The sequence below is a fragment of the Symphalangus syndactylus genome, chromosome 18 (genome assembly GCF_028878055.3).
Source record: "Symphalangus syndactylus isolate Jambi chromosome 18, NHGRI_mSymSyn1-v2.1_pri, whole genome shotgun sequence".
NCBI lineage: Eukaryota > Metazoa > Chordata > Mammalia > Primates > Hylobatidae > Symphalangus > Symphalangus syndactylus.
Window position 1 is genome coordinate 41,491,194 of NC_072440.2, and position 15,928 is coordinate 41,507,121.

Genomic DNA, 15,928 nt, shown 5'->3' on the forward strand with positions numbered 1-15,928 from the left:
TTTTAATAGAATAAAGCAGTAAGCACATGGACTATCTCAGATAAGTTGACTATTTGAGATTAGGAAGTCAACTAGTTGTGACAAAGAAGTTGAAAATTAATTTCAATGACACGGTATTAATTTCTACCTTAACTCCTAATGACAAAACATTAATTCCTCTTAACAATAAACATTTGGTATTGATCAAACATCCAGTTTTTAAATAACTGATTGAGAATGCAAAAACACATTCAAATAGTTATTTGCAAAATTATTTTCATTATATGAATTCATTTTTCTTTTTTCTTTTTTTTTCTGCAAACTTGAAAGGGCCTTAGAAAGCATTTGTTCAGCCCCTGCCCTATCTTATTTTGCAGAACTGGAATCGGACTCAGGTTAAATGACTGGCTCCAATGTTGATATTGAGTGCCTCAAAATATTTTTCAGTAATTCCACCTAACTTGCATTTATTTTGCTTCCATTTTGAAACTGAATCACCCCCATTTAAAAACAAATAATATAAGCTATTAATTAAAAATATCCTGATATTTTTCAAGGAAACATGAAAAACAGGGTGGAATTGTATAGAAGCCAATTGGCTCTCTGCCAATTCATTTATCTTGCCTAATAATGTTCTTATTTTTGGAAAAATATTTTGAATGACTTTAATTTAGATTATTCTTACAATATTACCTATATGCTTCTCCATTCTGTCATTTTTCGGAAGCCTTTGGAAAACAGGCTCATTGGGCCATGTGCATAGCTACATAAGTGATTTGCATTTGTTGACAACACTTGTGGTTCTCACAATCTCATAGAATTACTTGAGAAAAAGCCAAACAATATTTCTTCCCTAAATCTTAAAAAATCCAGAAGCCATCTAACTTAATAAACATTTTATTAGATATTCTAAAAACTTGGAAGTTTTCCTGCTAAGCTTTTAAAAATTATATTAAACGGCATGGTTTGATTTTGAAATTAAAGCCACCTTTTCTGAGAGAGTGGTTATAGGTATAATACAGCAAAATATTGTAATTCCCCTAATTTTGAACTTTTTATATTTTGCCTAAAAGAATTGTAAATAAAGTAATAATACACATAAGGGTATAATGAGTCATTTTAATTCTCTAAAGAAAATTATGTTTTAAGGTTATTTTGCATATTAGTAGCTTGAGGGTGAAATTTTTAATTTTATTTGTATTCAAAATATATTTTAAAATTCCAACACAATCACCTTGATGAATTCTGTTATGTATACTTGGGAATAATGACATATCTTTTATTATTTTGTTTTAACATGGGTGACCCCTTAGAGCCATACATTATGCAAATGCCTGTTGTTAAAACAAAAACTTGAGTCAAATTAAATTTAAAGGAGTTTAATTGAGCAATGAACAATTTGTGAATTAGGCAGCCCCCAGAATCACAGCAAATTCAAAGAGACTCCAGCACAGCCATGTGGTGGAGGAAAATTTATAGACAAAAAAAAAGGGAAGTGATGTACAGAAACAACTAGATTGGTTACAGGTTGGCCTTTGCCTTATTTGAACACAGTTTGAACACTCAGCAGTGTGTGAGTGGTTGAAGTAGGGCTGCTGAAATTGGCCAAGACTCAGCTATTGTTACAGGCACACACTCCTAAGTTAAGTTTTCAATCTTGTCTGCCTATTAAGTTAGGTATGGTTCTTCCATAGGACTCAAATATAGAAGTACAGAGTCCTTTTCAGGCCATATTTAGTTCACTTTAACACTGCAAATAATGAACTCCAAACATTTAATTTTAAAACAAAATTATTCAAATCAAGTTCTGTGTTCTCTTTTATAGTTTTCTCTTTTTGACACTGTTCTTATTATATTTGGAAGAAAGTTTCAATTGGCTACCAAACTGCCTTTAACACATATTTTGAAGTAAGTTTATAGTACCAACTGAAAATAAGAATTGCTCAGACCCACAAATAATATTTATAACTGCTTCTGAAATTCCAGAGACTGGCAGATTTCTTGTTTTCTATACCTTAGACTTTTTTATTAATGTAGAATTATTGTCTTATGTGAAAGTATCAATTTTGCCAGACTTCTTTCAATAGAAATAATATTATAATTAGTTTACTGAGGACTTCTAATATTTTTCAGTACTTTTATGAAGCACAGGGTTTTACATGAGCTCAGCGGAGTTTATTTTAAATTGAAAAAACCCTTTATATATAAATATTTATAAACTTACTGTGAAAAATTTTGGAAGAAGCAGGAATGTTTAAAGAATAATATAAAATATTTCAATTTTGCCACTTAAAAATAATCATTGTTTGTGCTTATTTTCCTTCTAATAACATGTTATACAAAAACATACCCTTTCATACTATTAGGATCATGTATCTGTGTGTATGCATATTTCCTTTTATACTATTAGGATTACATATACATATCTCTGAATCTTTTATCACTCAACACACTTTTTTGGCATTTCTTCATTTCATTATTTTATTAAAACATGACTTTAATGGTTGCAATCAATTTCAGAGTATGGCTACTTCAAAATTTGGTCATTCTCTTATTTCTAGGTAGTGACTCTGAACTAATACTATGATAGATACTTTTGTCTGCCTTTTTAAATGTTTTCTGGACATGAAATCACTGCAGCAAATTAAAAGAGTCTTGATATATTGTTAAACTGATTTTCAGAACAGTTTACCTTGTAACATAGCATGTTGTCACTAGGGTAGCTAACATGATATATTGGGGAGTTGAGACACTGAACAAAGGAATCACAAAATGTACCTTCTTACTTTTGATGAATCACTGTTTAGCCTTGATACATCCCGTGAACGGGCTGATTCACCCCTAAATGAGGAGAATAACTTTCCTTATATATCTTGCAGAAATAATAAATGCGTCCATTTAGTAAAAAAAAGGAATTCAATTTCAATAGCAATAAAAACTATATGAATACCTAGTGCTATAGTTTGGGTATTTGTCCCCCAAACTTCATGTTAAAATTTGATCGCCAGTATTGGAGGTGGGGGCTTAAAGGAGGTGTTTTGGTCATTGGGGCAGTTCTCTCATGAATGGCTTGGTGCAGTCTTCATGGTAATGAGTGAGTTCTCACTCTATTAGTTCTGGGCAAAGCTGGTTGTTAAGAAGAGCCTGGCCCCTCTCTCCTTTCTCTCTCTTGCTTGCTGTCTTGCCATGTGCTCTCTGCACATAATAGCCTTCGACCATGACTAGAAACAGCCTGAAACCCTCACCAGAAGCAGATGCTGGTGCTATGCTTCTTGTACAGCCTGTAGAATTGTGAACCAAATAAACCTTTTCTCTTTATAAATTACCTAGCCTTAGGTGTTTATTTATAGCTACACAAACAGACTAGGACATCTGATATCATAAGTGTTCATATTTTTCCTGTTGGTGTTTCCAATGTTTTTTCTTAGTGGAATATGGAGCTCAAAAAACTTTAAGAGCTCTTTTCTCCCTTCATATAGTAGTTGAAATACAGTGACATGTGATGCCAAAGATCAATTACAAAATGTGAAATTGTGTCCAGATTCAAGTTCTGGCTTCTGAAATCTCATTTTGTTAAGCTCATGGAGGCAGTTAATTACTGATAGATAACTATGTCGGCCATAACCAAGGATAAACACGTGTGACATAGTGACAAAGGGAACAGAGATATTTTGTGTAGGCTGTTTTCAGTAGGATCTTATAATCTGGTTCTGTATGTATTTGATAAGTTTTGCTCAAAATGAAAACATGTATTTAGTAGTATTGACATCAGACTTTCAAGCACAGCTGCAGACATAGTATTGTTTATAATTTCAATGAAACCTAAAATACATTTCCTTTCTGCTGAGGAAGATGGTGAGTGACAAGGGTGGGTTGGGACTTCACTCTTTAGTTTCTCAGATTTCTCTGTCTTCTCTCAAGATTGCCAGATAAGGGGTGTGTGTGTGTGTGTGTGTGTAAAGGAAACAGGAACTCCTTTTAAAAGGGTGACAATCAATCTTGGTCTAACACTAGCTTAGAGCAGATGTTCTTAGCAGAAATCTGCTGAAGTAGATTATAAATGCTGTCCGGTTGCCAGAAATCAGGCTCATATTTCTTTTTGCCTTAACTTCAAAATGCTGATCTTGTTTAAGAAGAAAGGAACAATACCCAATTTTTCAACCTTCTTAACTCCTCCACCACCATCTTTTTATAAACAGAGAATAACTTTTCTGGTCTTATTATGCTTGAACTTGCTCATTTACGCAAACTGAGTCTCTCTCTCTCTTTTTTTTTTTTTTTTTTTTTTTTTGAGACGGAGTCTTGCTCTGTCGCCCAGGCTGGAGTGCAGTGGCGCAATCTTGGCTCGCTGCAAGCTCTTCCTCCCGGGTTCACGCCATTCTCCTGCCTCAGCGTCCCGAGTAGCTGGAACTACAGGCGCCCGCCACCACGCCCGGCTAATTTTTTTGTATTTTTAGTAGAGACGGGTTTTCACCGTGTTAGCCAGGATGGTCTCGATCTCCTGAGCTCGTGATCCGCCCGCCTCGGCCTCCCAGAGTGCTCATGCAGAGGCGTGAGCCACCGTGCCCGGCCAAGTCTTTAAATCTACTAAAAAATTTCTACAACCGTGGTAAATCTTGGAAAGCTAATGAAACTATGAAGATGGAGTATATAATGAGATCCTTCTGAAAGATTTATGCAACATGATTATGTATGTCATCCTGAATTAATAGGCATGCAAATTTCTTAAAAGCTCATTAAGGCCAGCCGTTCTCATTATCAATTTTGCTTCTTGTTTTATTTGGACTTTAAAATTAACCGGAATAGGTTTGAAAACACACTACCGGGTAATATACTTAGTAGATGGGTGATGAAATAACATGTACACCAAACTCTTGAGTCACAAGTCTACCTGTATAACAAACCTGCACATGTACCCATCAATCTAAAAGTTAAAATATTAAAAATATACATGTTTGGTAAAGATATTTCTCCTATTATTAACAATTTTATTTTTCTGTCTTCTTTGTTATCAATACAGGGCATATGGGAATGTTGGAATTTGGTTATAATACCTTGTTTATGCATATATATTTTGTTACTCAAATTATTTAAAATATTGAGTCTCCCCATGCAGAATAGTGATTCCTGTGCATTTTTGGGGGTTTTATTTTAGGTTCTTTATTTTCTTGCAGCATTTCTTCCATATGTGTTTAGTGGTTGATTTGTACAATAACACGCATTTCCTTAAGCCATTTTTTCCGCAAAATTTCAAATATGACTGTCTCTACAAAGAAGAATCTGTAAATTATTGTTTACCTAGTGTTTGTGTATTTTCAAAACTCAAAAATATTAATAAATATTCATTTCATTCTAAAAATATTCCACAATTTTTTAGTGTGGGTACAGATTTAATATTTGATACATTTTTCTCTTTGAAAGAAAGATTTCCTATCACTTCTTTCCCCCAGAATTGAGGTTACTTTGCTATAAGAACATATAGCCTTATGCATAGTACATAGTTTGGCTTTTATGACTTTATGTAAAAATAATTAAAATTTATTTTCTAAAGCTTGTATTTTTTGATTTGCAGAGGATTTAATCTAAATAGTCACAACTCCAGCAATTACATACCACCTCTTGTCACAGGATAGAACCAAGCCTTGTGACATTATAGTAAATTTTATTGTAAACAAGTTTGAATTTTATTTTTCTCCTATTGTTGAACTATCTTTTTCTTTGAAAATTTGAACAGCCATTTTTGTCCTTAATATAAAATCTGCAAGAAAATGTTTTGCTTCCCTTTTTAGTCATGAGAAGAATGATACTGTTTTCAGTAGAGTACCTAAAAGTAAGGTTTTATACCTCACTAACTTCTTCATAGGTTTTTTTTAACTTCTCTCACTAAATTCTGAACAAATTTTTACCCATATAGGCAAATATGCTTCAGCTGTATTTCTATCCATCCTAAAGGAGTCAGTTGAGTTTCAGGATTCCTTAACTGAAGAAGGAAAAGTAGCAGTGTTGTCTTTATGATAGTATGTGAAAGGATTATTTACCAAAAAAGAAATTCTTGACAATATTTCAGCCTTTACATTACCTGTACTTACATTTTGGTGCACTGGACTTCATCAAAGGTAGCCAAATGCTCTTTTCAGATGCTCTAAAGAGAAGCATGGGAGTATATGGATAGTTTCAAAATTGGAAATGGTTTGCCCCTTTCTCAGATTTTCCATGTGTTGCTTTCCCCCATGAGCCTGCAGCAGTGTCTGTTGAGTTCCCATTGGAGGGACATGAGAGGTTGTGCAATACTTGTGCAAGATGGGCGTCTATCTCCTATGACTTATAAACCCTGACTTTACATGCTGCTGAACAAACTTTCTTTTCTGTGCATTTGGATTATTGTGCACCACTGTGAATATGGATAAAATACTTTCCCAACCTCAGCTAAATGTAACGTCCATACTTTCAACAAGGGGATACTAAATAGTATTATCTTTTCTCTGTCAGTATCCCAGACCTTGACTCTACTGATGCAAAAATGTACCGCTCTCTGATTTTCTGAATAGTACGTCAGCTGTGCTTTGTAAATGTTAAAAATGTTAAATAAAATTCCTTTATTATATTTTTATATACAATATATATCAAAATATTATGTTAGGCTAAACAGTAATAGGAAACTCTCATTCTAGTATCAACATAAAGTGAACCCAGACACATATCCAAAGCCTGGTATGTCTTGCAGAGGTAGAACCTTGATAGATCTTGATCTTTGCATGAATACAAATGAATAAAAGAATCCATCAATTAACCATCAATAAATTATACCATTCACTTCTTTTTTATTTACTTGGGCAATTAGTTGATTAAAAAGCAGAAAATGTGTTTAGGCTATTAGAGTAAGCTGAATAGGAAGTTTGAGGCTAGAAGATGTATAAATATGAATTTAAAGATAATCATTACATATATTCGAAATGCCTTTGTAAATTCCCTTAAATCACTCATAGAAAAGTTTTTGGGTGGAGCATGGTGGCTCTTGCCTGTAATCCCAGCACTTTGGGAAGCCAAGGCAGGTGGATAGCTTGAGCCCAGGAGTTGGAGACAAGCCTGGGCAATATGGCAAAACCCCATCTCTACAAAAAATAGACAAATTATCTGGGTGTGGTGGCATGTACCTGTAGTCCCAGGAGGCTGAGGCAGAGAGATCACCTGTGTCTGGGAGGTTGACAAGGCTGCAGTAAGCTGAGCTCTTGCCATTGTACTCCAGCCTGTGTGACAGAGTAAGACTCTGTCTCACACACAAAAAAAGTTTTTGGCATTGAAATCACATTAAAGAAAGAGAGGCTGTCACACCATGAAGCAGGAGGGAATGAGACCCACCACAGGAGGAAATGACTATCCCTCATGTGTTCATTGAATGGAATGGATAACTTAATGCCCCAGGTTATTTAGATTATTTCTCCATTTCAAAAATGTTTTTTTCCAAATGTATACAATTGAGTTTGTGTAAGTCCAATGTGTGTATAATGGCAGTCCACTGAATTCCTTTTTAATTACAAGTATTTATTTCCTATGATGTCTTGCATCATTATTTCTCTATTATTCTCCCTGTTATATTCAGAACTATGCATTTTGAAATGCAGTTTACCTATAATTATTTCATGTGGTTAATATTATCTTTTTACATAGATTATAAATTCCTTATGAGAAAAATCTGTCATATGTTTCTGTATTGCCCAGTTTTGGGCATGCACCAAGGTGGGGTTTGCCCAATAAATGCTGATATGGTTTGGCTCTGTATCCCCACCCAAATCTCATCTTGAATTGTAATCCCCACATGTTGAGGGAAGGACCTGGTGGGACATGATTAGATTATAAGGACAGTTTCCCCCATGCTGTTCTTGCGATAATAAGTGAGTTCTCACAAGATCTGATGATTTAAAAGTGTGGCACTTCTTATTTGCTCTCTCTCTCTCACCTGCTGCCATATGAGATGTACCTTGCTTCCCGTTTGCGTTCCACCATGATTGTAAGTTTCCTAAGGTCTTCTCAGTCATATGGAACTGTGAGTCAATTAAAGCTCTTTTGTTTATAAATTACCCAGTCTCATGTAGGATCTTTATAGCAGTGTGAGAATGGACTAATACAAATGCTTTTATACAGGCAGATTAATCCTCAAGTCTTTGGGGGCCTTCACAGGAAAAGATCTACTATGAAAAAAATTAAGTACATTTTATTTACTTATTAAATATTTCTTGCTATTTTTGGTAATCCAGTATTCTATTATTCCCTTTTCTCTATCTCTCCTATTACTCCATACCTTTCAAACCCCATAGCTTCAGTTTTAGAGATTCATTCATTCAAGAGATTTTTATTAAATTATTTCTGTCAGCAATTGTGCAAAGAACTAGATCAAGGGACATAGTTGTTTTGTATTGTTTCCAATGCATGCAATTGTTAAACAATGGTCAGAAAAATATCCTTTTATTTCTCATTTTAGACTTACAATATTTATGGCAAACTAATTAAGGTCTATGCCAGATTCAATCTATGTGCACCTAAGTCCCTATGGGAAAATCAGAGGTCATCTTTGCACCTTTGCTCACTGTGAGTGGGTGGGGAGGAGAGGGTGGAAGTTGTTATGAGACATCCACATCCACATGGATGGAGAGTTGCCAAGTGCTTAACTGGGTTCCTGCAAAGGCCAAGGTGAGCAGGAAACAGGCTGCAGTAGTGACGCAGGGGAAGCCTGGTGGAGCTGAGAAACTCCCTCACTTGACACAGAGCTGCAGAATTAATGGCCAATACCATCAAGAAAGAGTTTAAGACCTTGACTGTCCCTTACAAAGTCTAAGTGATCTACTTTCCAGAACAAAACTGCCTTTAATTAATAGAATTATCACCTGCCCTAATAGCCTAAGGGTAATAGAGTATTGGCCCAGGAGAAATTGAAGGTGTTGTGGGCAAATCAGGTCAAAAAAACTTTTTATTTTTTTCTAGTGACCAGCATAGTTTGCTTCTATGAAGTATTATTTCAGATATGCAAAGAAAGCTCACATATACCCCCAACAGATTGCAAATGAGGTAGTTCTACCATTAGGCTACCCTCTAAACCTATATTTTCCAAATCCATTCCTTGTAATTCTAACTTGAAATGCAAATATTTAGATGCGTGTGAATATTTAGTTCATTTGGACATGACATCTACATCTTCCATCTTCCAGTCCCACACACATCTTTGGGACTGAAGAAACTAGGAAGGAGAGAAAATAATGAGCAAGAATGGGGAAAAGGAAGGAGAGAGGTGTGAATCAAGAGTGGATGGGAAAGGGAGCTGGAGAAAGAAAAATAAACACAAATGCTGGTTGTGTAAGCTTATGAAGACAATCATGTCAAGATCAACTGAATTAGAAACTATCAGAGAGGGAAGTGGCATCTTAACATCCTTGGGCGTCTATAAAATGTGAAATAGGTATACAGCTTTATGATGGAGAACACCATGATTCTAATATTCCTTCAAAGTTTAAAACCTTGAAAAAGTTGTAAAAGTTCTTTGCTTTAATTTTTGCACTAAAAATTTGTTATACAAATTTGACATTGATATTTATTTTACTTGAGAATCTCAGACCATGTTATGTCCTGTACTTACTGTTATTATTTTACTTTGGTAGCTTCAATAAGTAAGATGAAAAATAATAGACGTGAAGTGATTGCCAAGCTTACATTTACCTTCATTCATTCACGCAACCCTTCCTTCCTTCATTTATTCACTCGGTCATCAAGTATCTGTTGAGCTTATTTCCCTATTCGAGGTGAGGTGGTGAGAATGATGGGAAAATCTAGGCAGTGTTCCTTATAAAGTTTTCAGTTTGCCATTAATCACATAATTGTGAAAATAAATAATTACCAGCTTGAGAAGCATCTACAAGGGAATCTTGACATTCTTTGAGGGATCAGGTTGATTTTTATATTTTTGTGTCAGCACTGTGTCAGACAGAAGATGAGAAGTTTTGTTTAGGAACCACCATCAACTTTTATTTTACTTTTTAGCAACGTACTTATATCTAAATAGGCAAATAAGCCTTTGTTGATATTTAAAGTAGTTTTATTTATTTATATATTTTAAATAAAAGCCAGTAACTTACCTGTATTAATATCTCTGATACAATAAGATAATTTGAATAAAACCAAGAAAATCAGTTCATTTGGACATGACATATTTTCCTTTGGGCAGTCTAAGCTAATGTTTCTGTGAATATGTTAGAATGTTCTGTATGTCCTAATTAGTACATAGCCACCAATAAATTAATTTATAACATACAATAATGCTACTTACGTTCATTTTAAAAATCTTATTATCCTTATAAAGATTTGCCAGACCCAACTAGAAACATCTCCTATTTAAGGAGGTGGACTAACGCAGAGAGGTCTTGATGTTGGAAATTGTGTCCCTTCAAAATAAAATCTGCGATCACTTTTACCTTTCTATGACATTCTTATGCCATTTATTCTTCCATTTCCTTTTGTTCTTTCTCAGTGCTGTGTGTGACTAATGCAATTCAGCTGGGCCTGTAGTCATGGAAACTACAAGAAGGCACAAATGTGAGTATATTAACTTGTGGGCATCTATCCCATCACCCATACCTGTCAGTTTCTTGGCCAGTAAAATATACTTTATTAGGAATATGAGATGGAAATGCATGTGATTGTCTTTTATCTTTGTAAACTCCCTGATTCTTTTTAAAATGAAATAGTGGTGTTTTATGAATTATTAATATCCCTGCGCTGCCTTGGGGCTCCCAAGGAGAAGGTGTCATATTCGGAGATAAAGTCAGATTTACTGTTTCAGTGAAAATGTTGAAGAACTGCACAAGACATATCTAATAGGTATGTATTTATTAAACTCATTCCTGGGACACAGACTGTTATGGAACTATTTCATTCAATCAACACTTTATATAATTAAAGCAGTTCAAAAAACCATTCATTCATTTATAAGAGATTATTTGATAGTGTCATTTGATAACAAGAAATTTACTACCAATCAGTGACTTTGAGAAATTTTGTTTTATCTTATATGAAAACAAAAGATATACCTATCAGAACAATTTTGTTCTTATTCCACTTTAACTAGTTGCTCCTTCCATGCTGGCCAATTACCTTTGCTCTCATTCTAAATGAGTGGTTTCTTTCCTCTCCATTGATAACTTACTTGATTTGCTTTCCTATTCTTTATTTCTAAAGTCTACAATTTCTTTCATTCGCTTTGATTTCTGGTTCATAGAATCATGGACTATTAGAATTGGAAGGGTCTCATGGGTGATTCAATTCAACACATAAATTTTACAACTCAAACAGCCCAGCCTTTTGTAGAACAGCTTTCTTACCATCTCCCCTTTGATCATAGGCAATTCAAACATAGTATGTCCCAGAATGAACTCTTACATTTCCCCAAACCTGCTCCTCCCACAGTGTTTCCAATAAAACAAATGTTACAGCATGCACTGTAACAAATGTTACAGCATTGCCCAGGCCAAAACTCCTGAGGCCACCCATGACTCCTCTTTTTCCCTCTCAGCCTGACATTCAACCCATCAACCAGTCTTAATTCATTTCTCAGCACAAACATGAATGCCATCTTTAAAAAGATGCCATTGCTGACTCCCAATCCACATCCCACTCTATCTCCTCACAAGGACTTACTTGTCTTTGTGGAGCTCCTACGCTGTGTATTGGTTGGCTGAATCATTGTCACCATATTATAATGTAAACTCCTTGAGGGCAGGGACTTTGCATACCTTGTTCACCACTGATTCCTCTGCTGCAGAACAGTGCTGATGCAGAGGATATGCTCAATAAAGTACAACAGAAAAATTGAATAATTCTGCTAGCTGAGGCTCTGAGCAGTTACATTATGTCACTATTTAGCAGCAAAGCTGGAAAGAGAACCTGAAAATTCTGTCTCCTCTAGGGCTTTCCCCACTGTAAAGTGCTGCCTCCCAATGTTCTCTTGCTCCTATCCCCTTAATGTTTTGTTCACAATATAACTTTTTGCTTTCAAATATAAAGAGCAATTACACATTATATAGTTTTATGATGCTTCACTGGTTGTTTGTTCTTCCTGATCATCACCTTATTTCACAAGATCTAGTGAAGCCATGCTTTCCTGTTCATTCCAAGCATAGTTGACAACCCCTAAAAATTCCCTAAAATCTTAGAACTTTTATAGAACAAATGGTTTTTATATTGCAAACCAGTGTCCTGCATTCTGTATATAGTCCACTGATATATTGTTGGGTGGAACCATTAAGATATTACAATCTGAGGCTGGGCACTGTGGCTCATGGCTGTAATCCCAGCACATTGGGAGGCTGAGGCGGCTGGATCATCTGAGGCCAGGAGTTCAAGACTAGCCTGGCCAACATGGTGAAACCCCATCTCTACTAAAAATACAAAAATTAGCTAGGCATGGTGGCAGGCACCTGTAATCACAGCTAGTTGGGAGGCTGAGGCAGGAGAATCACTTGAACCTGGGAGGCAGAGGTTGCAGTGAACCGCGATCACGCCATTGCACTCCAGCCTGGGCGACAGAGCAAGACTCTGTCTCAAAAAAAAGCATATTACAATCTGAGACTTGGAGTACTCTTCCAAGTTCATTCAAGTTGTTGGCAGAATTCAGTTCCTGTGTTTGTACAGCCAGAGGCTACTTCTCTCTATAGGCAGTTCACGGCACATCTTTTGTGGAATTCCAGGCCAGCAGGAGCACATCTCTTTGATTATATCCTCTGCAACCAGCAAGAGAAAACTCTCTTAAGAGCTTGACTGATTATTAGGTCAGGCCCATCCTTGCTATTTTCCCTTTTGCCATATAACTGTCATGAGAGTGATATCTCATTATATACATAGGTTCTACCCACACTCAAAAGGATTATATGCAGCATGTACATGACTGGATGGACTCTTGGGGACCACCTTAGAATTCTGCCTAAGACTTTACAATTTCCAATGAGTCAGAATTACTGAAGGCAGACAGAGAAATAAATAAGCCAAAAGAGAGAATAAAAGTCCAAGTACTAAAAACAGACATATAGACCATTGTAACAGAATAGAGAGGCCAGAAATAAACCTGCACAGCTACAACCATCTGTTCTTTGACAAAATCAACAAAAATAAGCAATGGGAAAAGGACTTCCTATTCAATCAATGATGCTGGGGTAACTGGCTGGCCATATGCAGAAGAATGAAACTGGACCCCTACTCTCCTCATATATGAAAATTAACTCAAGATGGATTAAAGATTTAAGTGCAAGACCTTAATCTAGAAAAATACTGGAAGAAAACCCAGGAAATACCCTTTTTGACACTAACCTTGGGAAAGAAATTATAGCTAAGTCCCCAAATGCAATTGCCAAAAAATCAAAAATTGACAGGTAGGACCTAATTAAACTAAAGAGCTTCTGCACAGCAAAATAAATTACTAACAGAATAAATAGACCAAAGAATGGGAGAAAATATTCACAACCTATGCATCTGACAAAGGTCTCATATCCAGAATCTCCAAGTAACTAAGATAAAGCAATGAGCAAAATTCAAAAAAACCCAGTTAAAACATGGGCAAAGGACATGAACAGATACTTCCCAAAATAAGACATACAAATGGCCAAGAAACGTATGACTAGTGCTCAACATCATTAGACATCAGAAAAATGCAAATCAAAACCACAGCGAGATACCATGTCACACCAGTCAGAATGGCTATTATTAAAAAGTAAAAAAAAAAAAAAAAACAAAAAAAAACAGCAGATGTTGGTAAGGCTGCAGAGAAAAGAAAATGCTTATACACTGTTGATGGGAACACAAAGTAATTCAGCCATTGTGGAAAGCAGTTTGGAGATTCGTCAAAGAACTTAAAATAGAACTACTATTCAAGCCAGCAATCTCACTACTTGGTATATACTCAAAGGAAAATGATTCATTCTATCAGAAAGACATATTCACCCATATGTTCACTGCAGCATTATTTACAGTAGCAAAGACATGGAATCAACCTAGGTTGTCATCAGCAGTGGGTTGGATAAAGCAAATGTAGTACACTTACACCATGGAATACTATACAGCCACAAAAAAACAAAATAATGTCTGTTGCAGCAACATGGATGGAGCTGGAGGCCATTATCCTAAGTGACCTAACAAGAACAGAAAACCAAATATTGTATGTTATCACTTGTAAGTGGAAGTTAAACATTAAATACACTTTAATGTAAAGGTGGGAGCAATAGACACTAGGGACCACTAGACAGGGGAGGGAGAGAGAGAAGCATAGCTGAAGAACCACCTATTGGGTACTATGCTTGCTGCCTGGGTGACGGGATTTTTGGGACCCCAAGCCTCAGTATCATGCAATTTATTCATGTAACAAATCTGCACGTGTACTCTTTAATCTATAATAAAAGTTAAACAATTAAACAAAATCCAACTACTGATTATATTCAAAATCTTTTCAAACTGTAATGTTTCTCTTTCTCTCAGCATCTTCATTAAGTGTGTAAGTTGAGATGCTACTTGGTGTTAACAAAAATATGTCGCATGCTGATTAGTTTGGAAAATTTGCAAACCGGTATTTGTTTATTTGTTTTAAATTGCATGACCATTCAGGGTCTTGAATAATCCTGTGGAATCTTTAATAAGAAGCACTTTCCAAACTTATTTGACCAAGGAATTTATTTTCATGCCAGAGTGTTGGCTGACATTTAGTTGTCCTTCATAAAATGGCTATGCTGGTTGTTTACTGGCAGGATTCTTTCTGATTAATCAAGTTTTCTTTCTGACTGGCGGATGACTTTCAGGCACCTAAATATTTTTGATATCATTCCCACCCCAAACTGTAGTTCTTAACTTTGGCTTCATATTAGAATCATCCAGGGAAGCTTTTAGAAATGACTAGTGCCTATGTCACTGGGTCCCAACACCAGATACTAGAAAATAGCTCTATCATATATACGTAAACTGAAGCAGAGGCTTCTGGTATTTAATGCTTCAAGTATTTAAGAGTAATAGCCACCCCCACACTTGTGGAGGATATACTGTATATTAGGCATTATGCTAAATGACTTGAAGCAATGGCATTTTATTTAATTTTCACCATAATTCTATGAGATCAAGATTATTAGATCTATTTACCAAAGAGGAAATTAGAAATTAAAGGACTTAGGGGACTCGTTCAAGGTCCAGAGTGGAGACAGTATTTGCAACTAGTTTGGACTGTCTCCAAAACACATGCATTTTTTAATTATTCTGCTACATTGTTTAGTAAATTGGACTTTTATCAAAAGAGCACAATATACAATCTGCAATCATTTTTAAAGAGCTCCTCTCTTTCTGGGCCTGTGGTTACATGATGACACAAAAACAAAAGCACTTTGCCAGAATTTTGGCATTGCCGCTCATCGAAGCAGGAAATCCCAGTCTTGTTGAGTTGGGAGCATGGAGCTATCTCAGGATAAAGAGAATGGACAGAACACAGGCCAAGAATGGAGCTCGCCCAATAGACATTTCCAACTGGTTAAAACATGCTTCCTTTTAACACCATGTTGAGCATGCAGTTGTTTTCCAGGCAAGTTCCATTAGTGCCTGCCAGGGAGGGCAGGCTATTCTATCATCTGTAAAAGGGGGACCTTTTAATTTCTGTTCATTCTCACTGATTTTAACATGGTATATACTGATGGAGATTTGGGGTTTCACTTTTGGACATCAAGATCCAATAAAATAAAAAATATTAATGTTTATTGCAGTTTTTTCATTTGCCTTTTAAGAAACTTAGTAACACATGAACACCGGTTTCAGCTACCCAAAGCTGAGACATTACATTAATATTTATATTTCAAAAGTACCTTTCTTTCAGACATCCTTTAGTGTGTCACACATACCTTCTGTCATCAACACTTATACTATCTCTAGGAGATGAAAAGTA